The sequence below is a fragment of the Papaver somniferum genome, chromosome 9 (assembly GCF_003573695.1).
Source record: "Papaver somniferum cultivar HN1 chromosome 9, ASM357369v1, whole genome shotgun sequence".
NCBI lineage: Eukaryota > Viridiplantae > Streptophyta > Magnoliopsida > Ranunculales > Papaveraceae > Papaver > Papaver somniferum.
The window spans coordinates 12,791,717-12,799,087 of NC_039366.1; the positions used below are offsets into that span (position 1 = coordinate 12,791,717).

Below are 7,371 nucleotides of genomic sequence, written 5' to 3' on the forward strand. Positions count from 1 at the left end.
AGAAATTGGCATACCTTCACCACTAGCTGTGTGAACAGCCTCACCACCATCATAAGAAGTGACTTCTTGCAATCGAGCAGAAGATGAAGTAATGTGATTGTTATCTCCACTATCTGCAATCCATTCTTCTGTGTCAAAGATAACAGCAGCTGCTAGCATAGCACTAAGATTTGATGGTGGTGGTCTTCCTTGATAAGAGAAATTCAACCTTTGAGTGCAATTAGGTGCAGGATGACCATCTTGTTTGCACAATTGACAAGGTTGCTTCTAAGTAGCTGATGAATAGCCTTTACCAGCTGAGTTTCTGCCAAAAATGGAAGGATTGGGATATTTACCACTAGTATAACCTCTGCCTCTATAAGAGTTTACCATGTAATTAGTATATCCTCCTCTAAAATTTCCTCTTTGAGCAACAAAAGCTTTAGCATCTGAATTATCAATTGTCAATTTTTGTCTCTCACTAATCACAGTTTCTTCACTTAACAAATTATTATGCAATTCCACACATGTGACTGGTAGGTTTATGTGACGCATAACAGTAGCAAAGGGAATGTAGTCTGAGTTCAAGTCTTTAAGAGTAACAACAACCAATTCTTTGTCTGAAATTACCTCCCCTGCAGATGCTAATTGATCTGACAAAGACTTGATTTCATTGATCAGAGAAGGGACATATTTGGTACCTTGTGTAAGAGATAACAATTTTGTCCTGAGTTGAATCGAGTGTGTAGAGGAAGCTCTTTCAAATCATTCTTCAATGCTAGTCCAAAAATGATGAGAAGTTGTGGATCTTGAAAAGTATGCAATGGCAGAATCTGAAATCGTAGAGTGAATCCACATAATGATAGTTGAGTCTTCATCAATCCAGTCTAGGTAAAGAGGATTCTAAATTCCATTGATTTCATTTATATTTGATGTATATTGATAAGGACATGGATGTGATCCATCAAGAAAGCGACGCAATTTATACTTTTGAATCACTGGATTCATCAAATTCTTCCAAGTAATGAAATTATCCTCCTTAAGTTTGAGATGAACAAATCCAGTTAATTGATTTAAAGGAATTTTAGAAAAAGAAGCGGTTGCTGTTGGTTTTCCATTATTGAATGTAGAAAAGTATCAAGAAAACAATGTTGAAGTTGAAGTTGTTCTTGTGAATGAAGAAATTCACAAGAAAGAAGACTACAGAAAGTAGATCTGAGAAAAGAAATTCAATAAAACAAGATGAATCTTGATAACAGGAAGCGAAAGAAGAAACAATACCTCTCAGATATGAAATTGATGATATACTAAGAATGAAGGAGAAGCAGAATCGTAGCAGGAAACAGGATCGAGAAATTGAAGTGTAGGTTGAAGATGAAGAACCTGAACCTACCCTGTCTGATACCATAACAACAATGAAAATAATGTACTAAAGAGATAAACTCTCATCAGAGAGATAATGTTTCATTACAGGATACATACACTGACAGATTGTATTAATACTAAAGTAATCATATGTGAAGTGTGTGAGAAGAACAAGTCGGATATAGTTGTCTCACACGTATGACAGAAAGAGGGAAATGAATATTCAAATGTTAACCTGCACTGCATTCTGTTCTTATCCTTCACCACTGCAGAGCATGTTATCAGGTAAAACTTAGTTTCAACAGACAACGGGGTACAAATCTGATTTCTGATTTTTGATTCAGCTTCCAATTTTGAATTATGAAGTGTGTGCTACTTCTTTCCACTTCATGGGATCCTCTAGGTTTAGTCGAATTCTTCCTTTAGAAGTGAGATCATTCTCAAGAAAAATGTTCCAAACAAAATTCGAAATTAAATTGAAGGCTTTGTGAAAATGTGAGCAACACGTGTGTGCCCAGAGGTTACTTGTGTTGTTGTGCGTCTGTTCGTGGTTTCGGAACCTCGTACCTCCGGCCACCATGAGTGACCCACATGTCTTCTAAATGCCCCAAAAGGTTCCAAGTTTTACTCTAATGGGCCAGTGACCCTATAGTTGCCCCGGTCACATGGTCCTTGCTTTATTTTTAAAGAGAATTTGCTTTATCTGTTTATCTGCTGTCGCCTTTCGGTGTCACTTTTCACTTCAAATGATTAAGAGTCGAATAGTATTTCCATATCTGTGGAAAGGAATCAAAGGATGATATATATCGTGGCTTGATTGAGGTATACTCAAATTAATCGGGGTATACCCAATAAGACAAAATCAGATCATTGTGCAGTAAAGCCAAGTCACCCCTTAACCTTGTATTTTCTAAATGGCTAATATGTCCTCATTTAATTAACACTGAAAATTCTGATTAAGTTAATTAATCGAGTTTAGATTGATTGAATAGATTAAAACTTAGGAGTTGAAGTAATGAAATTTTGTTTTTGATTGAACTTTTGTGGGATGATTTTTGATGAGAATTTTTTTTTTAGAATATCTCTTGCAACGAAAACGAGGCACACAACCGAAACACTTTTAAAAGGTGATTGCAAATCTGTGCTATGAAATCATACTCAAAATCAAAGAAGAAATCAACACTTTCAGTAATATGAAAGGTCGACAGGGTCGACTAATGAAGACCACACCGGCCAACCTACGCCGGCAGGGTATACGGTTGAAGAAGGTGCCGACTTTATATGGCCGGCAGGGTATACAAACGAATAATATGTCGGCTGTAATATTTTTGACACACAGGAGACTGTTATAAATGCGCAGGTAGTCGGCATGGTATTGATTTATTACCTTGTCGGCTTCTTTGTCGTCGGCATTTATTAACTTTCTTACCCTTCCGGCCAGCGTTTTGGCCGGCATGGTTGTAATATTATAACCTTGCGGACTTTGATTATCCCCCAAAAAAGACTGAACTCTCATAGATGCAATTCACTTTATTCATTCAATTTTGGTTACTACATTTATTGAAACATAAAACCTAATCCCTGTCGACGGAAAAACGAATGCACTTAGCATGTGCATCAAGACTTTGAACCCCTAGGCGACCCTAGTGGACGAGTTATAGTCTCGTGAGGGCTTACATAGAGGTATACCCACAAAAACTACACTAAAACTTCTAAAACCATCAATCTTCCTCCGACGAATACGATACCGCATCCAAGTAGTCTGGGTTATCCTCAGGGATTCTTTCGGCCAAGAAGTGATAGATTGCATCGAATGTAAATGCTTCCCCCTTTACCTCCAAGTAGCGCGCTTTCACGACTTCGTGCTACAAAAACAAACTTACATTTGTTAGTGGTATTTCATTGGAAGATAAAACAACATGGATCACGTAAAACAAACCACAAAAATAATCACAAATTGTGCAATGGACAAGGTGAAGGGGAAAGTGTTAAAAATCCGAGGTTGGAGAGATAAAAATGCAAGTATCGCATTTTCAATGACTAAGTGCCTCTCATGCACTTGTTGAACACTTCTTGCATTTGGATTCCCAAAGTCTTGGATAAATTTATTGTGTACCCTAGCCCAAAGGGTTGTGGAATCCACCCTTTCGGAGGATTGACGTCTAAGTTGTTTTTCCGCATACCATGCTTTTGTGATTGCCAAATCTTCATTTTAATCAAATGAAGTCATTGTTGTTTGGCTATTGGGTGAGTTAGATGGATAGTATGATGATATGAGCTTTGGATAATATATGGAACTATTTGTAGGTTGTTTCTCCGAGAGAAGTAGTGTATTTATAGGATGGTGGCCAAATTTGGCCGTTATAGTGCCCAAGTACAAGTAATTGTACTTGCAAAAAATTTGAATTTTGAATCCGCCGGCGAGGTTTGTTTTCTCCAAACACAATACGGTAACTTTATCATGCTCAATATTCGAACTCTCCACCTTAGGCCACAACCCGGAGCTCTTGACAATCAATTTCACCTCCTCACATTTCTTGTCAAGATCCCAAGTATTAGTCACTGAACACGAAGCTTGGCGCCTCATGAGACGGACGGCATGCCTGTGATCCTAAATACCAAAAAAACAAGATGAAAAGAAATACAAACATTTGACGCAAATTTAAAATAGTTACACACTTGAATAAAGAACAAAGACGGATTGAGATTACTTACGATAGTATTATGGGTCGTACATGCCCAAAAGTCTTTTTATCCAAAAAGACTTTTGGGCCATATCTTGGGGTCCCCCTTTGAGGCTCACCTGGTTTCAGTGTAACCATCAAGTGAGAGGGAGGCATGTGGGAATTAGTTGGTCTAGTGATCACCCTCTTCCTCGTTCCGGTTGAAGTTGAAGCTGAAGCTTCGGTGGTTTGAACTTCTCCACCATCTCCATCTCCATCTCCACACTACAAGAAAATGGGCATTTAGTGACAAATAATTTTGTCACTGAACTACCTTGTTTAGTCGCCAAATAAAATTTGGAAAAAAAAAATTTGTCGTCTAATCATCGTCGTGGAAACTTTTTATGGTCGTAGGAGATAATTTTGGTGACGCCAAATTTTATGTCGTTGTATATGTCTTTTAATGACTACCGTAAACTGTCTTCAAAGTTCAAAATTAACGTCGAAAAATTAGGTCATCAAAATTAATTATGGCGATAAAAGATTTTTCTCATTAAATATTTTCCTGACAATTTAGTTTTGTCTTGATAATAAGCTCCAGCGACAAAGTACTTTGTCTTTAAATCATGCTTTTCTAACAAGTGTTTTTGTCTCCAAAAAGCGATTTGGATGATCGATACATTCGTTTTTAAAAATAATTTTTGAGACAAATACTTCAGCTATTAAAAGTGAGTTTTGTACACAAAGGAAATTGGACTCCAAATATGTTTTATTGACTAATGTATTTAGTCTGTAAAGATTCATTTTGTGGACAAAAAAATTTTGTCTCGGAATAAAAAATATTAGTGACAGAAAAACTTTGTGCCAAAATTAGTTTTCTATGAGTGATATATTTGTCGTTGAAAAAAGATTTTCAGGAGTATAATATATCGTCTTTGAAATAGTTTTTGGGAGACGAATATATTTTTCGTTGAAAAGTTATTTTTGACAAAGAACTTTGTCTCAGCAGTAAATCATTTCAGAAACTACAATTTTTATCCATGAAAATAGACTAAAAGACAAATTGTTTTGCTGCAAATAAATTTGGTGACTAAAATATTTGCCTTTGACGAAAATAAAATAAATTTGTTTCCGAAATAGTCAGCAACAAATGTAGTCTTTGTAATTCATTAAAATATGTAAATAATATAGAAAGGAAAACCATTTAAACAGAATAATTTTCTAATAACTTAAGCAGTAATTGAACTATTAAAAAGACAACACTTCTAAATTATTGAAGAAAACTAGCACTCATGTAACTTTAACTAAAAACAAGGAGTAACATAAAACTAAGCACTAAGCAGCTTCTGGATCTTCAATGGTTGGAGAATCAGCTGGATCAAGAACCATTAACGAGTGTATTGTGCCCAAGATTTGTGTTGGCTTCCTTAAATTGTTCCATTTTCTCTATGTATATATTTATTTTTCGTCCCGTGAAACTGGCAACATATGCCCTTGAAACCTTTGTTGTCCCTTGAACCTGACTATGTATGCCCTCGAGGCATTAAAATTCTCATGACGATCACGACATTTCTGAAATTTAAGAAAAGTACTAAGTTAGTACCTGCAAGAGGATTAAACTATATACATCACCTATATCTTCCAAAGTACAGTAACCATTTACTTCACCTTAATACTCTCCATAACAAAGAGGTCACACAAACTTGACCAATTTACTGGTGAGATGTTCCCAAAAGGATTACCCCGCACTCCGACTGGAGGACCTTTTTCAACTGGGATTTGCATTTCTTCTTCATTACTGCTTGATCTTCACAACTCCCTTGATAAGGTTGATATATTAAGTAACCCACATGATCAAATAAAATAATTAACATAACCAATTAAAAAGAGAAAGGTTGAGAAGTAAAATCATTATCATTGAACCCCGACGGTTGTCTAGGTGAAAATTGGTTGTTGCCTGCTGTAAATAATACATTGGCCATTGCATGTAGATTCACCACCTGCAACCATCCCCTTAGTCACATTTCTAACAAAATCAATGAACAAGAACTCAAATGAATACAATCAAAAAAAGAAACTAGATGTCTAGTATCACAAGACTCTCAATAAAATCTACTTCAAAGAGAGATTAGAAACTACTCTAACAAGGAACAACACGGGATATGAAACAATGTATGCCTAATGTTTATGAAATCTAAAATGGTACTGCAATGATATTTTGAAATTTCGAGTTATGTTAAAGATTGTTGGACTTAATAAAATTAGTCTCCTTTGGATTTTTGAATATAACAAGTGCAAATTTCCCCACTGTATTAGCAAGACTTCTCTTGAATATTAACTTCTATGAATATCTACCATGCTATGTTCCCAACTGATTCGACAAGATAACCAAGGAGTAGCAGGAATGATCATTCGCTCTACTACAATTTCACTTTGACAGGGATAAAATTATACAAACAAGGTCAATTGATATCGACAAAAAACACACCTTAACAAACCATATAATCTACGCACATGTGTTTTGAAGCTGTACGTAAAACCCTGAAAATCACAAAACCAAATACAATTAGGCTCCATATAACTAATATCTAAAAGACACATAAAAGATACACTAAAAGAAACACAAAACTATGTTTCGTTATCCAGTAAATCCACCAAAAACATGAACTCAAATAGTCAATACCTTATCAACATGAGGGAATTAAGAGGAACATCAGAGAATTAAAACTTCCAACAGATATTTTGAGAGTAATTGAAGATTTTCCTTCTTTGAATCTGCTTGAAAACACTTTACAATTTGTAAAAGACCTCATCAATAACATCTTGTGAAAGATTACTTGATCTAATACTTCAATGAGAGAAGAAATAGCTTCAGTGGTGGATCGGCGGTGGAGGAAAATGAAAGTGGCGGCTGATTTAGGGTTCTTCTTCTTTTAGGAGTTAGAAGACTAGAGGACTCTATTAGAAAAGAAAGGAAAAGGAAGATTAGAGGGAGTGAGAAGGAGATGAGAGGAAAATGAAGTTTTATTAGAAGGTTAAAAGGTTTTGGATGGAAACCTTTGAACGGTAGAGACTAGAGAATTGGTTTAGGATTGGCATACTGATTATGATAAGTGTATGAGAAGCATGTGAATATTGTGTGTTAAATAAATTCGTGCATTCCGCTTATTAGCAACCATCGACCGAGTAATAGAGGTCCCGAAACATAGTTTGGTCTATGTTTAAGTATTTGTTTTAGAGTTGGTGAATTTCAAGTCACGTCGGTGATCTAATCAACAAATTTTAATGTAGAATGGTATATTATTTTCTCGGTAATTTTAACACAAAATTGGTTAATTATGAAAAAGACATGTAAAATTTGATA

General features: G+C 35.5%; 1 long non-coding RNA gene across 1 annotated transcript; it reads right to left on the reverse strand.

Annotated features, from left to right (window-relative positions):
* Positions 1 to 5,144: 5,144 nt before the first annotated feature.
* LOC113308652 lies at positions 5,145 to 6,924 on the reverse strand. Its single transcript, XR_003339964.1, has 4 exons — positions 6,691 to 6,924; positions 6,496 to 6,548; positions 5,676 to 6,007; positions 5,145 to 5,579 (listed from the first exon to the last, which is right to left on the reverse strand). It is a non-coding gene; the product is annotated as an uncharacterized LOC113308652 (long non-coding RNA).
* Between the last annotated feature and the right edge of the window lie 447 nt (positions 6,925 to 7,371).